The sequence below is a fragment of the Puma concolor genome, chromosome D4, assembly GCF_028749965.1.
Source record: "Puma concolor isolate L17-30 chromosome D4, mPumCon1.1.hap2, whole genome shotgun sequence".
Taxonomy (NCBI): Eukaryota; Metazoa; Chordata; class Mammalia; order Carnivora; family Felidae; genus Puma; species Puma concolor.
The window spans coordinates 8,057,358-8,076,289 of NC_141679.1; the positions used below are offsets into that span (position 1 = coordinate 8,057,358).

General features: G+C 39.1%; 1 protein-coding gene across 9 annotated transcripts in view; it reads left to right on the forward strand.

Moving 5' to 3' along the window:
- RFX3 (regulatory factor X3) overlaps nt 1–18,932 on the forward strand; it is a 298,993-nt gene that overhangs the window by 13,065 nt on the left and 266,996 nt on the right. The window contains exon 1 of one of the 9 annotated variants that reach the window (XM_086684923.1): nt 444–4,200. The exons of the other annotated variants lie outside the window; for them this stretch is intronic. The gene's annotated coding sequence lies outside the window, so the exon portion shown is untranslated. Of the gene's footprint in view, nt 1–443; nt 4,201–18,932 lie in introns of those variants that run through there. 9 annotated transcript variants of the gene reach the window in all.

An 18,932-nucleotide genomic window follows, 5' to 3' on the forward strand; every position in this document is an offset into this window, starting at 1 on the left:
TATCTAACAATATTACCACCACTGCTGTTAACATTATTTCTGATATTTGATTCAAAAACATGCTAGGAGAGGCCTCAGAGAATTGGGTACGTTTGTCTGTAAGCTTGTAGTTCTCCACTGTTGCCCTTTAGCTTTATTTTTGGGTGAGGAATTAAAGAGTTTATATCAATTTGTATTTAGGGCCAATACTATTTTGGTTAATTTAGGAATCCTGAAGACTCAGATTTCCATTGGGTTTTAGGGAGCATTTTTTAAAAATTTTTTTTTTAACGTTTATTTATTTTTGAGACAGAGACAGAGCATGAACGGGGAGGGTCAGAGACAGAGGGAGACACAGAATCTGAAACAGGCTCCAGGCTTTGAGCGGTTAGCACAGAGCCCAACGCAGGGCTCGAACTCATGGACCGCGACATCATGACCTGAGCCACCCAGGCGCCCCTTAGGGAGCATTTTGAAAGAAGAGAGAGAAATAAAGTATTAGACCAAAATGACATATTCCCAGCTTTGTGAACATATTTTTTAATGTTTGAAATTGTGGAAGTCTACAAAGATGACAAGAGCTGATATTTGGGAATCTGGAAGCACAAAAAAGGAAAGGTAGAAGAAGTTACTGAAAATGCAGTTAGATGAAATTAGTGGAGACTTTTAGAAGAGAGATTAAGATAAAGTGGATAAATCAAAGTACGAATGGTGACATAATTGGCTAGAGGAACAGTCGTTGTTTTTGCCTTATTGTGATTTTAACTAATAGGAGACGCTTGTACTTTGTTGACAATATAATATTTTGATGAAAATATTTATCGTAAGTCTGTGGGACCTTTGTTACTGCTTGGGGTTGTACTTTTACTTCATGTTGTATATAGAAAAGCATGAAGTTGAGATGTGTCCATTTCCTCATAATTATTTTATTATTATGAAGTTATATGTGAAACATCCAAAATGAATATATTCAGCTGGGATTTCATTAGCATATCTGATATCTAAAGCACTTTCCATTTGGGAAGCCAATAGGTAGTGGAAAACTGTACACTATAAATGTATATATAATTAAAACTTTCTTATTTTGGGATTTTAAAAACATACTGAAGTAGAGAGAAAAGCATAATGAACCCCCTGTGCTCATCACACATATTTAATGATTAGTACCCTCTATTGTTCTTAAAGCTATACCATTTGAAATATTTGTTTATTGAAATAAACTTGAACCCCTCTTTATTCTGTGTTTCTCTGAAAAAAATTAAATTTGTTAACCAAGACTCAATGTAGGCTTGAAAAGATGCTTACATTATGTTGAAGACAAAATATTAAGAGTGATTGATCTTCATCAATCTTCCTGTTATTTTTTTCTCAGCACAGCATTTCTAAATCAGGAAGTTTGTTCTCAGTTATTTGTCAGGTGTTTTGCTTAGTAATTCCAGGCTCTCCTACTTGAAATTTGACCTGTCGTTATAAAGGCGGCAAGCCCAAGGACAGCAGCTCATGTTTGCAGGACACAGGAAGACAGCTGTGTGAGACACACCCCTCAGAGGTGCAACGGTGTTTGTCTTTTGTACATCACTCTTTTGACTTGTGTGTAGGGAGATTGGATGAACTGTGACAAGCCACTTTGTAAGTTGCCGAGAGAAGAGACCAACCACTAAGATACTCCCTTCAGAGCTAGCTGCTCGGTTGTGGGACGTAATGGCCTATCTATAAAGAGAGAGCCATCCATTGGTGACAGTGGACGTCCTGATAACTTAGGGCATCAGTCACAGCAGGTTAATGTTGACTGAAGTCAGGTGTGAAAGAAGCATATTTTCCAATGCTAGAGTCTATAGCCAAAAAAAAAAAAAATCCATTATTCATGTTGGAAATTATTCTGTAATGAGCAGACTAATATGTATAACAAACAATGATTAATGGCATTTTAATAAACAGCACAAAATGTAGACCTAAATCTCGTTACTTGAAAGCAGAGTTTTCTTGTTGTTTAATTAGATGAATAAGGCACGAAGGAGTAAATTCATTACATTAAATAACGCCTGCATTTTTTGGTTATGTAACTTTAATTGCTAAACTTCTCTCTGATCCAGAAGGTTCCATAGAAATGTATATGACTTCATAAAATATTTTGGCAGTCTTTTAAAATATTTCTACTACGGGGTTATTGCTAGCCAGACAGAGTGGTAAAGTGACACACTAATTAAACGATCTGATCCCATAGCTAAAATACCATTTCTTTTCTCCAAGGGTTGTAGTTAATTCCTTCTGCCATTAGGAAATATCTAAGTTATAGGTCCTAGTAACATCTAAATGATCAGATTCTCACATATTTAAGCTTTCCAAAGCAGATAGAAGGTGTGACGTATACAAGAGAATGCCACTCTAAAGCTTAATTAGCCAGTGTTTGAACAAAACATAAATGTAACCCTGCAAAACAAAAGATGATGGAATACGTGTTAATTTCATTAATATTTATAGAGGATTTTATTATGAACTTAATGCAACATCAGTGTAAACATTATTTGTAATAATGTTTTCTGTGATTTTTATTATTTTACATTCAATACAGTGTCAATAAAAGCACTGGTAATTTAATTCTAGTGTTTAAAGGTTAAAAAAAAATTGACTCCCGTTTCATTTATGTCACATGACGTCATTTAGAAACAAGCCATTTCCAATGTGAAAAGTGTAATCTTGGTCCGCTTACTCCGCATGGGAACAACTCCCCATTAGCAGACAACTTAATATTCTAATTTGGAAGAACACCAAAGAAGAGCTTCGTTCAGGAATTGGTATTTCAGAACCCGACCCTGTTTTTGTGGAGCCGCTAGGCCTTTGGGTCTGGAGCTGGAACCTCAGACCCCCTAGGAGAAGTGCCTTCGTCCCTCAGGGGCTCACCTCCAGCCTCTCTACCTGTTTCTGTTTAACTGCTCTACTGTCTTCCTCTTCAGCCCCCTTCCTTCGTCTGTCTCTGCACAGCTGACCCAGAGGGGCATCCAGGCTGCTCCGGGAGAGATTAAAGAGGTGACAAAGTCTGTCGCTGGAGTTACACATGCTTCCAAATGGCACAAATATGTGGGATTCCAGTGGAGACATAATTAGGATGTTTTATTTTAGAATCCGAACTTTTAAGCTGGAACAGATTTTGGAGGTTATTTAGGCCAATCCCCTCCTCTGCCCACCCTCCACCCCCCTTATTTATTTTTTTTCTAGAAAAAGCATTAAAGTTTTATAATTGTGTAAGGTTTGAGTAAATGTCTTAATTTTTTATTATTTCCAGCTGTAGGTTTTGGCATACTGGCCATTCCTTAATTGCTTTGTTTTAGAACGACATAGAAATAAAATTTTTCAATATTTTCCCAAATCACAAGTAGGCTGTATATTAAGGGGAAATATATTTGCTAGATTTTTTTTTTAAAGGAATGTTATATTTTTATCCCTATCGTTGTATTTCTCCTTGCTGGTTGCTGCATGTTAGTGACCTGTGTCGTAATGAATGTATCCGTGTAAATAATTCTCCCACTGGGCACGCACCTCTTTACTGTTTTGAGGGTAAGGGTGATTTTAATCATTCTAAAGATTGTTGTAAAAATCCGGTGGATTATTAATTTTAAAAACTGAAACAGTGTTTCCTGTAGGTCATTCTTCCAGGACAGAAGTAAAATGCTGGCCGCTGATGTCAGTGGTACAAGCTGAGACTTGCCCAGGCTGGGTGTTAAAGGTGTTGCAGCGCTCAGAGAGCCGGCGGAATGAGCCAGGGGCCTGCCCGGTGTTCCATAGCAACCAGAGGCAGCCCCAGCAGCCATGCTATTGTATGACTTCTTGTTTTCTTAATCTGGATTTTTGGAAGGATATGCTGTTTACTGATTAATAGTAGGAGACTGGCAGGAATAAGTAATTACCAAGATTTTGTCTGTGTGTGTGTGTGTGTGTGTGTGTGTGTGTGTGTGTGTTATGTAAGTACGTCTATGAGGTCACACCTAGTTTTGGTATCCTGTTTTGTGAGAAAGGTACCCAATTTGAGCACCAGCCCTCTTGGTTATTTGAAACAACCCATTGAAGACAGACCAAGAAAATAGCAAATAAATGAACTTTCTAGCAGTAATCTGATGCTCTTCCCAGCCTCATTTGTGGTACCAGAGCTGAAAGGATACATTTATATAAAACAGGAGTAGGTTTCCTATAGGGGAAAACCATTTGTCATTTGCTCTTAACAAGGTAAGTCCCCATGGACAGACCTTTCTTGTAAAACTGTTCCCTTTGGATTTATCTTCACCTTCAATAAAAACGGAGGTGCGATAAACAAAGGAATGATGAAATATTAGTTAGCTCTTGCAGTTTTGCCTAGAAGTTCCTCATTCTCTGTCTTGAGGAGTTTTTAAAAATCTAATGCTGTTGTTCCATCTGAATGGAGAGACTGAGAATACAGTGCATTAAACTGACTTTTCTTTCTGTTAAATGGAGAAAAGCGTTTTTTTGTTTGTTTGTTTGTTTTGTTTGTTTTTTGGGAGGGGCTGGGGGAGATTCAAATCATTTCCTTTTAGAGTTAACTATATTCCTGATCTGCCAGTGAACCTACTGGCTGGAACGAAAAATACAAGTATTAAGAGTGTAATTCATATTAAGAGAGAGAGCGCTAGCTAGATCCTGGGAAGTCTTCAACTGAGATTTGAATACAGAGATTCAGTTACTGTAGTAACTAAATACTAGGCTGCTGTATTTGTTGGATGTAAAGAGGAAGAATCTGAAACATGGAATATATTCTTAGTATCTTATGAAATTACAATCTGGTTAAAATTTTACTTAAAGTGTTTCTAAATATGGATTAATAAAATCCTCTAAAAAGAAGGCACTTTGGATGTTTTCAGATAGCCCGGAGTTTCAGGCTTCTTCAGCATCTTTTAGGGTTCCTCATTGCCTCCTCATCAAAATCATGTAAGCAATATGTATTGAGTGCTGTGAAACTACCACAGTGCCGCGAGGAGAAGCTTACAGTCTAGTCTACATTTTCAAGTTTGTATTTCACCACCTGCCCTGTAGATTCTCTTTTGTGGCCAGCCTGGCGTATGGTGATGTGTGATTGGGTAAGAGCCTGACTTCAGAATGAACGGTCCTGGGTTTGAATTTCAGCTCTGCTACTGATTATTAGTTTACCCTTAGGCAGATTACTTGAACTCTGTGAAATAGGGCTCATATAATCGACCTTAAAAGATCGTTTCAAAGATCACATCGTAGGACACAGGCAAACAGCACTGTGTCTGACATTTCAGTGCTGAGTCCATGGCGATTGCTGTTACTCCCCTAGGGTCACTTGAATTCTGCCCTGTCCTTTCTCTTCTCCACAGTTCTCATGCTTTAGGGTACTTAGGATATGTTTCCCACCCTAGTTAAATTCATCTTTCCTAAATTAGAGTGGTTCCTAACTTGATGAGTTCACTTCTGATGAAGGTCTTACCAACCCTGGCACTGATTGGGAATTGTGATTTAGATTTTTGTAAACATTGGATCTTTCCAAATTGTTTATAAGCTTCCTGAGGGCAGAAGACTGCACAATGGTTTCTTTAACTCAGCACAAACCCCAATGTCCTTTCCTAGTAGAAGTAATCGATGAGTAATTACTAAATCTCAGATTATCTTCATCTCTAATCAAATTATAGAAAACAGATTTAATGGGGCGCCTGGGTGGCTCAGTCGGTTAAATGGCAGACTCGTGATTTCCGCTCAGGTCATGATCTCACAGTTTCTTGAGTTTGAGTTCTGCATCTGTGCTGACGGTGTGGGAGCCTGCTTGGGATTTTCCCTCTCTCTCTTCCCCTTTCCCGCTTGCACTCTGTCTCCCTGAAAACTAATAAATAAACTAAAAAAAAAACAACATTTAACCATTTTATGATTTTGTCTAACCTTGATTTTATAATGACCATTAGAGCAATGCAGTTTTTTATTCCAAATGGATTTACTTCGTAGTATTTTTTTAAAAAGTATATTTATTTTGAGAGAGAAAGAGGGGCAGAGGATGGGGGGGAGAGAATCCCAAACAGGCTTCGCACGGTCAGCCTGGAGCATCAGCTGATGCCGGGCTCGGTCTCCCAAACAAGAAGATCATGAACTGAAATCAAGAGTTGGACACCCAACCGACTGAGCCACCCAGGCACCTTTGTTTACTTCGTATTTTTAAAAACTGGACTTAATGTCATAAATTCATGAATTTTGTATGTATCTTCATATACAGCATCATATGGTAGTTTTGGGCTGGCCTTAGGTTTCCTCTCACCGTTTCAAATGACATTTTGTGAAGTAACTCTGTAGGTATACATGAATTTCATATCTGTATGTGTGTGTGTGTGTGTGTGTGTGTGTGCATGTGCATACCTATGTATGGGTGTGTGCATGAAATTTTAGGCTTGCCTGGGATTTTCCTTAGTGTCTAATAAGACTAATTTCTTATTTTCAAAAGTTGGTAAGTGACTTGTTAGGATCTAGTACCTTTCTCCTGTTTTCTGGTTGTGGCAGGGTATGGGAATTCCTAATGCTGCTTGTTATGGGAGAAATGTGGGGGGCATTGTGAGAACTTTGCTTTTGGGGGGGCTGCTTCGAATACCCCAAACTCTTGAGTTTCACCTTTTGCTACCGATTGTCCCTGTTCCTTTTGGGATGTCAAAAGTGCAGAGACAGGACACGAGTTCCGAGCTTACCCCAAGGCAGCTGGTGGCATCAGCATAGAATTATTACGGTGGTTGGGTCTGTGTTTGCGTTTGATATTCCACTGAGGGTGGCACTGTTGTAAGGTAGGGTTATTTGCTTTGATGTCTACTGGAGAGACTTTCCCCTGGAAAAGCTTTGTTTTTAAATATGAACTGTCATCTATAGGTCCCTCCAGCTCAGCTCTCCTCTTAACCTGTGTGTTTTCATTCACTACCGTCTCGAGTTGATGAGACCCTCTTTTTAGACTCCAGGGGCTCCGTTCAGTTTTAGAATCCATTCCAGTGGACAAGCTCATTTTCAGTTTGTGTATTCATCCACTTATTTCTTGACCAAATATTGGCACCCACTGTGTGGAGGAGACAGCAGTGCACAAAACTGGTCGGGTCCCCGCCCTTGGGGGGCTTGCATTCACAGAACTGGGGATGGGGGGTTGGCAACATGAATGAGTTTTATAATAGATGGTTGCAGATGCTCTGGAGAAACAGAAAGAAAGGAAGAGGGGTCATAGGATGGGTGATGAGGGGTTGCAGTTTCAAATAGGAATGAGGAAGACCTGATAGAGAAGGTGACATTTGAGTAAACTCTGACAGAAGTACATTTTGTGTATGTCTTCAAGTGTGGCTTTACAGATTTATAATATTGACACCCTAATTGACGCTAGCCTGTCTTCTATACTGAAGAGTCCTAGTTGCTTATATTTGCCCTTACATGGTCCTTTTCTTTCTGCCTTTCCCTTTTTTGCCTTTTATGATTTTACATGCTTTGCCCTGAATATATAGCCTTTTTACTTATACATTACTTTGAGATATATTTGACTGAACCTTGTTTTCTAGAAGGAAACAAGCAGAGTAAGAGACTCTTTCAAAAACCACTTTGAGTTTGGTTTAGTTTTTCTCTTGCGGAGGGAGCGGATATTAAAACGTTCAGGCCCACCCTCCCTGCTTCCAAGTGGGAGCCTTCTGAAACGCTTGTAACAAAACGTGTGCTAAAAATTCGGAAAGAATTGATACGTGAAACATTAAAAAAAGAAAAAAAATCACAATTAATGGGCAAATGGAAATTAGAATTAGCTAGATGGCAGTTTGTTGGTTACACTCTCGCTTTGCCTGTGTGGGTGATTCAGACCGAGAGAGAATCTGCGGATGACGGCTTCTGTGATCAAATGCTCTTCAGTGTCCCAGATGTGAAACCACAATGTCACATCTGTGTGGCAGCGTGTTCTGCCATTATCTAGTCACCTTTAATCATGGATTTATGAATTGCATTTATTTGTAAAATTTGGTATATGCAGAAAGACATAAATGAGAGGTTATTTAGATAAATAAAAGTTACTAATGGAATCAAGTTGTCTATAACTCTGTTATTTTGACAAATAGATTGTCACACTGATATTTTTAGAATGAGATTTTCAGTGTGCTGATGTCAAAATCGTATTTTCCATTTCAGTTCAGTGTCACATATTCAGCATTATGTGCCTGTCATCCATTAGGAAACGTACAGTTTGACAGTATTTGAGGCTATTGTAGCTGTATTGGAATACTTCAAAAACGGTACCAAATATATAATATAATATAATATAATATAATATAATATAATATAATATAATATAATATAATACAGTATAGTATAGTATGAGGTATTTTTAACATTTTTAAGTTAAGGAAGCAGGAACTGCTGTGGAATATTAAACAAACAAAAACTACCTTTCTCTGTTTGAACTTCTATAATTATATGCATAATATTTATTTCTAATCCTACTTTCCATCCTTAAAAGCTGGTTAAATGATTATACTTGCAGATATACCCAGGTGTTCGGGTCTGAAGGGAGTCCGATGTGCCCACATTTTAGCAACCTGTAGGCCAGCGTTTCTTGAACTTGAGCTCCTGGTATATCTGCCATTAAAAATATAAATAAATAAAAAGTTGAAGAGGCTAAATTTAGTATTATCACTTGTCTGTACTGCCACCATGTTTACGAAAACATGTAGGAGCTCTAAAAGATTTTGAAGAGCAGGTCTACCGTCTTACCCACTGCACCCCCCACCCCCCAACTTTTTATGTTGGCAAAATGTAAACCTATGTAAAAATAGAATAGTTTGATGAACTAATGAAATGAATTCCCATTATCCATTACCCTGCTTTAATAGTTAACAGTTCCTGGTGAATCTTGTCTCAACTGTACCTACCTCTTCACTCCCCCCTACCCCGTCAGTTTCCCTTACTGACCTCTTCGCTCCCCCCTACCCTGTCACTGTTTCCCTTACTTACCTCTTCATTCCTCCCTACCCCGTCAGTTTCCCTTACTGACCTCTTCACTCCCCCCTACCCCGTCACTGTTTCCCTTACTTGCGTCTTCATTCCCCCCAACCCTGTCACTGTTTCCCTCACTTGTTACCTGTGGAAAGAGAACCAGTGTGGAAAGAGACTGATGCTTAGTGCTCAGATTACCAGTCTCTTCCTCTGCTCTGCCATGTTGTGTCACCCCCGTCTGCCCCCTGTCCCGTGGATGGAGGGATGGAGGGATGCACAAATAATCACAAAGAGAATAAAGGGGACTTTCTAGACAAATGTCACTTAAAATTCTAAAAAGTGACCTTTCATATTTATGGTCTCAGATTTTGAGTTGGAATTAAATCTAAAGCTTCCAATTTAGTACAGGCTCCACAAAGACACTTTGCTAGTGTTCTGTTTTTTTTTTTTTTAATTAATTTAATTTTTTATATGAAATCTATTGTCAAATTGGTTTCCATACAACACCCAGTGCTCATCCCAACAGGTGCCCTCCTCAATACCCATTACCCACCCTCCCTTCCCTCCGACCGCCCATCAACCCTCAGTTTATTCTCAGTTTTTAAGAGTCTCTTATGCTTTGGCTCTCTTCCACTCTAACCTCTTTTTTTTTTTTTTTCCCCTTCCCCTCCCCCATGGTCCTCTGTTAAGTTTCTCAGGATCCACATAAGAGTGAAAACATATGGTATCTGTCTGTCTCTGTATGGCTTATTTCACTTAGCCTAACACTCTCCAGTTCCATCCACGTTGCTACAAAAGGCCATATTTCATTCTTTCTCATTGCCACGTAGTACTCCATTGTGTATATAAACCACAATTTCTTAATCCATTCATCAGTTGATGGACATTTGGGCTCTTTCCATAATTTGGCTATTGTTGAGAGTGCTGCTCTAAACATTGGGGTACAAGCGCCCCTATGCATCAGTACTCCTGTATCCCTTGGGTAAATTCCTAGCAGTGCTACTGCTGGGTAATAGGGTAGGTCTATTTTTAATTTTTTGAGGAACCTCCACACTGTTTTCCAGAGCAGCTGCACCAGTTTGCATTCCCACCAACAGTGCAAGAGGGTTTCCGTTTCTCCACATCCTCTCCAGCATCTATAGTCTCCTGATTTGTTCATTTTGGCCACTCTGACTGGCGTGAGGTGATATCTCAGTGTGGTTTTGATTTTTATTTCCCTGATGAGGAGCGACGTTGAGCATCTTCTCACGTGCCTGTTGGCTATCTGGATGTCCTCTTTAGAGAAGTGTCTATTCATGTCTTCTGCCCATTTCTTCACTGGATTATTTGTTTTTTGGGTGTGGAGTTTGGTGAGCTCTTTATAGGTTTTGGATACTAGCCCTTTGTCCAATATGTCATTTGCAAATATCTTTTCCCATTCCATGGGTTGCCTTTTAGTTTTGTTGATTGTGTCCTTTGCTTTGCAGAATTTTGCTAGTGTTCTGTGAGAGAGTAACATTTATCCCTTTATGAAGATGGTTTGTTTCTATTTACGTTTTCTAACGTTTTTTTGTGTATCTGCTATCACAAAAAAAGTGTGAAATATGTATCTTTGATGTTTTTGGCATTTACAATGTGATGTAACTGAAACTGTCCCTTGGATTTATAGAATGTATTTTAAGGTGCCTTTTTCAGTATGCCCAATTAAGCATTTCAGAAATTGATTGATCCAGTATTGTACCTTTTTTTTTTTTTTCGGTTGGCTTAATACCTTCTTTCAAATTTTTGAATGTATAAACGTGAGTAGCAATAGGTACAAAGTGAAAGTGGTTTTTAAGAAGTTTTAAAATATGTTTTGGATTGATAACACTCTTCTAGTCAGATGTTTGTATCACATTCCTTTTATAAATTTTAATATTAAAAAACTGCTGGGGTGCCTGGGTGGCTCAGTCAGTTAAACAGTTAAACATCTGACTTCAGCTCAGGTCATGATCTCCTGGTTTGTGAGTTCGAACCCTGCGTTGGGCCTGGTTCGGATTCTGTGTCTCTCTGTCTCTGCCACTACCCCACTTGTGCTCTGTCTCTCTCTCAAAAATGAATACGATAAAAATATTTAGGGGCGCCAGGGTGGCTCAGTCGGTTGAACGTCCGACTCTGACCCAGGTCATGATCTCACGGTTTGTGGGTTTGAGCCCTGTGTTGGGCTCTGTGCTGAATGCTTGCTCGGAGCCTGGAGCCTCCTTCAGATTCTGTGTCTCCTTCTCTCTCTGCCCCTCCCCTGCTTGCGCTCTGTCTCATTCTCTCAAAAATAAATGTAAAAAAAATTTTTTTTAAATACTTAAAAAATGAAAAAAAAACTGCTGCCTTTGTATATTGATATCCTTTTGACTTTGGCAAAGAAATGATAGAAATCATATAAAAATGTATCTTGGATGGGGCACCTGGGTGGCTTGGTCGGTTAAGCGTCCAACTTCGGCTCAGGTCATGATCTCACGGTCCGTGAGTTCGAGCCCCGCGTCGGGCTCTGTGCTGACAGCTCAGAGCCTGGAGCCTGTTTCAGATTCTGTGTCTCCCTCTCTCTCTGCCCCTCCCCTGTTCATGCTCTGTCTCTCTCTGTCTCAAAAATAAATAAATGTTAAAAAAATTTTTTTAAAAATGTATTTTGGGAAATCTGTCAGCAAGAAGGAGCAATAATGTGATCTTTAATGGCTGTCATTGCGATTTCTTTTTATAATTGGTAAAATATGACACTGAAAAGAATTATAACCTGTAATTCATTGGTGACCTACCCTGATTATGCGATTTATCAGAGAAGCTACAATTTTTTGACAAAAAGTTTATGAAATTTAAAATTCAGAATTCAATAAATAGCCAACATTTATGAAGGATCTTTGATTTTTTTTTTGAAGGTGGGTATAGGGAGATGAATCAAATATGATAGGGTATTACAAATTGTAGAAAACTGCTGCGTGCAAAAACGAGGCTTAATTCCATGGATGAGTATGTTATTCTCTATAGTTACATACTCCTATGGTTTCTTTTAAGTATGCCACACTTTCTAATTATTGTGGCTTTGTGATTTTAAAGACATGAGGAACCAGTAAGTACCAGAAGGCTCTTTCCAACAACACTTCTGCTATGGGATATCCATTCTCCTTTAGAAAATTTTTATTCCTTATTTTGCCCCATTGCATTTTAGTTAATAGTGCCTGACAGGATCCTAAGTGTTAATGTAGCCAGTTTAGAACTTGGATTCCTTCAGAGCAGATTTGTCCAGTATGGTTTAAATACTCTTGACTAGCAGCTGACCAACTCTTAAGTAACTGCTTTAAAAATGTACACATCTGTCCACATATACCCTGTGAACGGTAGAACTCCTGAGTAGAATCTGGCTTTAATAACCTCATTGTGTGTGTGTGTGTGTGTGTGTGTGTGTGTGTGTGTGTGTGTGTGTGTGTTTTAAGGTTTTGTTCTTCTTGGGAAAAGTCCATTTTTGTTACTTTCAGAAACATTTTCGTAGATTAGGTCCTGCAGCTTTAGAATTAAGTTAAATTTTTCTTATCCTAAATGAGAATCCAAAGTGGTCAAATTCCTTCATTGTAAACGTGAGTCTTCAACTCCTCGCTTGGCTTTTACATCATAAATGTTATTGATATCACCGCATCTTTAAGAACGTTTTCTGAGTTGTTGCACGCATGCCCTCTTAAGAATTAAAGATGGATCAAGGAAAATGATGTTATTGAACATAAAACTTTCCTATGTTTCTTTTTTCCACGTGTGAAATGAGTCCCCGTTTCTTTCTGCAGATTTTCTTTCACGTGCTCTCTTTCTAACACACTCTTGTCTCATCCTTTCTGCCTCTTTCCTCCCATTTGTTCTGTTCTGCTCTGCTTGGCTTTACATTTAGGCTGTTGCAGTTCTAAACCTTCTTAGCCAAGCCTTTATCTTCCTGCCTTGGTCTCTGTTCTTTGGTCAGATGCTGGCCTTCCCACCTCCTGGCCTGCACCAGCTCTCCTTTATTATTGGATTCTTTGTCTTTCTTTTTTGGATAGTGTTCTGCATTCCTCTGTTTGTTGTTTCTTGGTACTTTAGAAAAAATACTTAAATTCCTTTACTCTGCTTCCCAGAGTGTGTAATGAGAAGAAGAAATAGAAACAACCCTTGAAGGACAGGTATACAAGGCTCTTTAAAAAAGAATATGCTAGTGCAGCTGACACTATTTTAAAAAGCGTTCCCAGTTCAGAGTAGTTAGATGGAAGGAGTAAATATTGCGATGGCTATAGGGAAGATGTTGCCTGACTTTAACAAAAAAAAAAAAAAAAAAATCTGTTTTTAACTTGAAGAAGTTGTAGGGATTATTTGTATAGCCAAAATATCCTTAGAAAATGTTAGAAATATTTTTATAGTTAAGACGATTATTGTAAAGTTATATTATTTGTATTTATCTTTATGGTCTTTGGTATTTTATGGTAAAGCAGCTTCATCTATTTGTGTCTTCAAATACTTTATGAGAAAGGCCTATCAAATATAAGTCAATAAAAGTCAAAAAATTTCTTCTTTTCAAGTAGCTAGAAGTCCTCTCTTACCCGCTGCCCACTTCTCAAATTCCTTTTTACACAATTTGTTAGCAGTATTTTATTGATAGACTTTTTTCTTCTCATTTACATTCAAGTAATGCCAGCTATTTGTAGTGAAATTCTGTGAATAACTTATTTGTTAATCTTTAAAGTTCTAGAATATGCCTGTGATAGGTTTAGAATTAATATAAAGTCATTACTGAGCAAAGGAGTGAAAAAAATTCTCTGTTTTTTTTAAAAATTTTTTTTTTTTAACGTTTATTCATTTTTTTGGGACAGAGAGAGACAGAGCATGAACGGGGGAGGGTCAGAGAGAGAGGGAGACACAGAATCGGAAACAGGCTCCAGGCTCTGAGCCATCAGCCCAGAGCCCGACGCGGGGCTCGAACTCACGGACCGCGAGATCGTGACCTGGCTGAAGTCGGACGCTTAACCGACTGCACCACCCAGGCGCCCCGAAAAAATTCTCTGTTTTTATAATAAAATGAAATTTGGAATTTCTTCATTTTCTCGATTTTTTTTGTTGTTATTTTCATTTTTTTTGTGGCCCTGGGGATGTGGGGAGAATGCTGTTTAGTTTTTTGCTAACTTAAGTACTTTTGGATTCCTAGGTTTAGTTTATTTTTCCATTAATGGAATTTATATAAGTACGAGATACTTTTAAATCAAAGTTGAAGGTACTTAGTACTGCTTTTTTATCCCCCCCTGAAACTTTCTCTGTTCATTTATGTCCATTATAACCTTTTAGGGGACTATATGGAAATAAAAGCTTGGGGATAGTAGGTGGTATAATTGAAATGTAGATCATAATCTGTTCTTTGTTTGTTTTACCAAATTAGTTAGGGATTCTGAGGATACATTTTGAATATTTGTGTATGTTTAGCGTTTTGTTCCTTTGTGAGAAATCTCTCAGTGTGACTTGTTTTTAGTAGGATGTGTCTTGAATTGTGGGCCGGTCACTCTTGAAAAGTGTTAAGCCCTTTAAGCATACTGGTCAGACTCCGAGAGGGAAGCCTACAGGTTTATTAGCACTCCTTAGCCTGACAGCACAGCATACCCTTCTATGTTGCACAGCAACAGACTCCTAGCAACCGTAATAGACTGAATTTCTAAGAGTGACCAGGCCGGATGTAATAATAAAGCGAGAGGTGCAAACAGTTGTCATGGTTTTCTTTTCACAGTGAGCTAGTCCGATTCAGGGAAGCCTCCCCTTTCAAACCTGGGCAAACTTCATATAAAACTGCTACCGTTTGTGCCCAGGGCTTCTGATACTAAAGTAGGAAGACTGCTACCAAATTCAGAAGGATACTGGTTAAAAAAACAGGATGCTCAACATAAAAAGAGGAAAGGATTATCACGTAAGGAAGTTTCCAGGGAATTATGTTCTTGAAGGCTCTTTAACCATAAACTTAAAATGGGGCCGTGGTAAAACAGTTACAACGAATATGCTTTTTAAAAATCAAAATCAGAGCTGTGTTTTCTCTCTTTGAGATCCGCCGTATTAATTTTTGTAGCCAGCTCTTGGAGTTTTGTTTGTAGTTTAAGTGCGTGTGCACATAAACCTGATGCTCGTGAGAACTGAAAATTTACCTTATAAAGATGCCATTTGAACTATACATAAACAGTGTTTTTTGAAATTGTGAATTAACTGACGGAGAAGAGGATTTACCGAAGAAGAATGAAGTGGCAACATGTACAGTCCCCCACAGTGACGGGAAAAGTGTCTGTGATATTCCTGAAGGTGTAATACTGTGCTATAACTTTGTCAGCATTTCTCCTGTGCATTGTTGAGTGTGCGTTTGCTTATGTAGCCATGAAAAAGAGATTAATTCAGATGCGTTCATAACCTGGAACAGGATGCCTCCATCAAAAGAAACAGATCCTCATACAGCTTGCTGGAGTTGGGACTGGGGCCACGCAGCCTTTGACAGCAAGAAGCTGTAAATATACACACACGCTAATACCCTTGATTTGTTCATCTTTTGTGGCAGCATTTGGAAAAGATTGTTAAAGTGGCAGTTAGAGTAAAGACTGGCAATTACAGTAAAGAGCAGAAATTAGGTATTTGTGACCTATTATATTTCATTAAAAGACTTCCTTATTAAAATGGCACCGCTTACTCTCATTACTTGACAGCTGCCCTAAACAGATGAGAAAATACACGGCTTCAGCTAAAGGTAGAATCAGCCTCTTAAGCAAGAGCATGGCATGGAACCAAGCACGTCGTATACAAACTATTTCTTTTTTAAACAGTAAATTTGCTTTAGGTAGAGATGTTTATCAGTGGTTGAGTGTGGCGTGCTCTTTTGCATTTCTATAATAGTTTACCCGCATTGGCATTTTCCCATCAGGATATTTTAATGCCCCCACCTGACTTCGCCCTAGCTTCCCAGTAGAGAGGATCTTCTTGTGAGGCATCAGAGATCCAGGGATCAGCTTGGAGGCTTTTTTCTGCTAACCGATGAATTATTATTCCAATCCAGTGTAAATACTACCTTTAGCAGGCAGAACCAAACTTTTGGAAGTTTTAGCACTCAATTATTAATTTCTGAAATGCTACAAAAACGTTTTTAGTTTATGTTTATTTTTGAGAGAGAGAGACAGAGCACGAGTGGGGAGGGGCAGAGAGAGAGAGAGAGGGAGGCAGAATCCGAAGCAGGCGCCAGGCTCCGAGCTGTCAGTACAGAGCCCAACATGGGGTTGGAACCCACGAACTGTGAGATCGTGACCTGAGCCAAAGTTGGACGCTTACGCAGCTTGAGCCACCCAGGCGCCCCTAATTTCTGAAATAGTTTTAATATTTTTTACCCCTTAGTAAGCCAGTAGAGTCCCAGTGAGTTTAACACGAGAATGTAGGCATTACTTTCACAAGATGGAATTGTTGGTTTTTCTAGAGAAAACAATTACGATGTGGCCGTGGTTACCTTCCATGATATTTCTGAAGTTTACTGCCACTTGACATTGTGGCATCCGTATTTTGCATAGCGACCGCATAGCACTTTCTAGAACCTTCCTCTCAGTGATTCCGAATTGTAGTTGAGCCTGCTACACCGTCTGACCATTTGTAACTGTGTCCCTGTCTTTTGCATGGTGAAGCCTGCTGATGCACTGTAGTTCCGTCTCTTGAGTGTGAGCTCACAGCTCACTCTTGAAGACACACACACAGGTTCGTTGTGAAGCTGGCTTGTGGGAAGATCACCTGCTCCAGCTAATCTTGAATATGGAAGTTTGTGAGGACCGTCACAATATTAGGAGAAGGCTGTCGGAGTGCTTGCACGGAACTGTAAAATTTCCACAAAGACCCAAACTGTACCACGTGAGACAATCACATGCCTATTCTACACACACAAATATCCATGACTCCTCGCGTCCCTACCTTACAAAATGTAAATACCTGATGTGTATTGCGTGAGGACCGTCAGCTTGCAAAATTGTTAGGTAGAGGCGTGAGTCCTAGTCTTTTGGGTAGAAGAGACCTGAGTTCAAGTTCCCGTTTAGTCATTTGATAGATCATTATCCTTAAACTTATCCCTTCACTACTTTGATCTCATATTTTTTAATGTAAGTATGGAGATATTGCCTATTCAGTTGGGTTGGAATGAAAAAGCGGAAGACAAAATGAGCTAAGTTAGCACGGCAATCTGGAATTCGCAATCCCGGTGTGGATGGTCAGTAGCTCAGTCTCTGGTAGGGTATGAGGAAGGTTTTGCAGAAGAGGGTGGCTGCTAAAATAGTAACATGGAACTGGATATAATTAGAAACAAAATTGTTTTCAAAGAGCTACGATGCGCTGTGTATTTTGTTAAGTCATTCCAGTATTGGTCAGTAGAAAGGGTTTTTTAAAACTTTTATGGAGCGACCCCTTTTCACAGAGTCAAATCTGGGGACGTGACCTTTAAAGGTGGCAAGAGCAGCAACTGATAGGAACAGTATGTCCGTCCGGACAGATGAAATACTTATTCCCTGCACAAAAGGTAGAATTTAAAGAATAGAGCACGTTTATTCATCTTGGTAAATGTGTACAGCGATCTTTACATCCTGTAAACATTTAAGCCTCTCTTCACGTTCTTCTTGCGTGTAAAGAACTGTAAGAGCAGACAGAAGTGCCCAAGCTTGTGTTAACACTTGACGTTGTTGATCTAGGAGATCTGAAAATGAATATCAGCTTCTGTTGAGAAGTAAGGCAACAGTGGAGTCCCATAAACACCTGATCATTCCCTTTTGGTCTAGCCCTAAAAAATGTTCAATGTGCTCACCATTGATTTATAAAATCGAGTTTAAGTTTTCACGTATACTGTCGTTGCTAAAGAGACCGTAAGGCATTTAATATAATGAGAAGATAGTATTTTCAGAAGAATAGAAGTGGCTTTGAAATATAATGGTTTGAAGTAGCTAGTGGGATTAAACTGGTTTAGGCAATGGCTATCCTATTTCAATTCTTTGAAGAAGGTAATTTCAGCCTTAGCTTAAGGAGAGGAGGCGGAACAGAACGTGCTTAATGCTTAATGTTGCCTTGATATTTTAAGAGGGAGAATACTGAGCAACTGTGATACTTAGACGCAGGGGGAAATAGCACTTAAGGTTACACAGCTACAGTCTTTTTTTATTTTATTTTTTTTTTAACGTTTACTTATTACTGAGAGACAGACACAGAGTGTGAGCACGGGAGGGGCCGAGAGTTGCAGAGACAGAATCTGAAGCAGGCTCCAGGCTCTGAGCTGTCGGCACAGAGCCCGATGCGGGCTCAAACCCGTGAACCGTGAGATCATGACCTGAGCTGAAGTTGGACACTTAACCGACTGAGCCACCCGGGCATCCCTACACAGCTACAGTCTTTTAGACAGAACCACCAGCTGTTGCTGGTAGTTTGGTGATTTTAAAACAATGAATTTTTTTTTTCCTGAGCATGATTTATGTGCTTATATTGTTTTTTTTTTTTTTTTTTAAGTTCTATTTATTTTGAGAGACAGAGCAGAGAAGGGGCAGAGAGTGGGAGAGAGAATCCTGAGCAGTCTCCATGCTGTCAGTGCAGAGCCTGATACAAGGCTCAGACTCATGATACAGGGCTCGAACTCATGAGCCATGAGATCATCTTCAGGTTTTAAATTTCAGAGCCAAATGAAATACAATTCTGTTCTGACAGAAGCCGGTTTTTTGACATCCACGAATATGTAACTCTGACTTATCTTGTACATAAGGTACAGTTGTCCACTTGTAAAAATGTAGAACATAATTGTACCTTTTATGTTTAATTGAATATTATGTCCAGCTCAGTGAAGATTCATACATTAGCTTCATAAATACTCTCTTTGCATAGAAGTTTTTCTCCTACAAATGAAGAAGTTTTCACTTGCTCTTTTTCATGTTATCTTTTTTTTCCCCTTGAGATTCTTACTGCTTTGAGTTGTTGAATTGGGGAGCTATAGTATGTGTACATACACA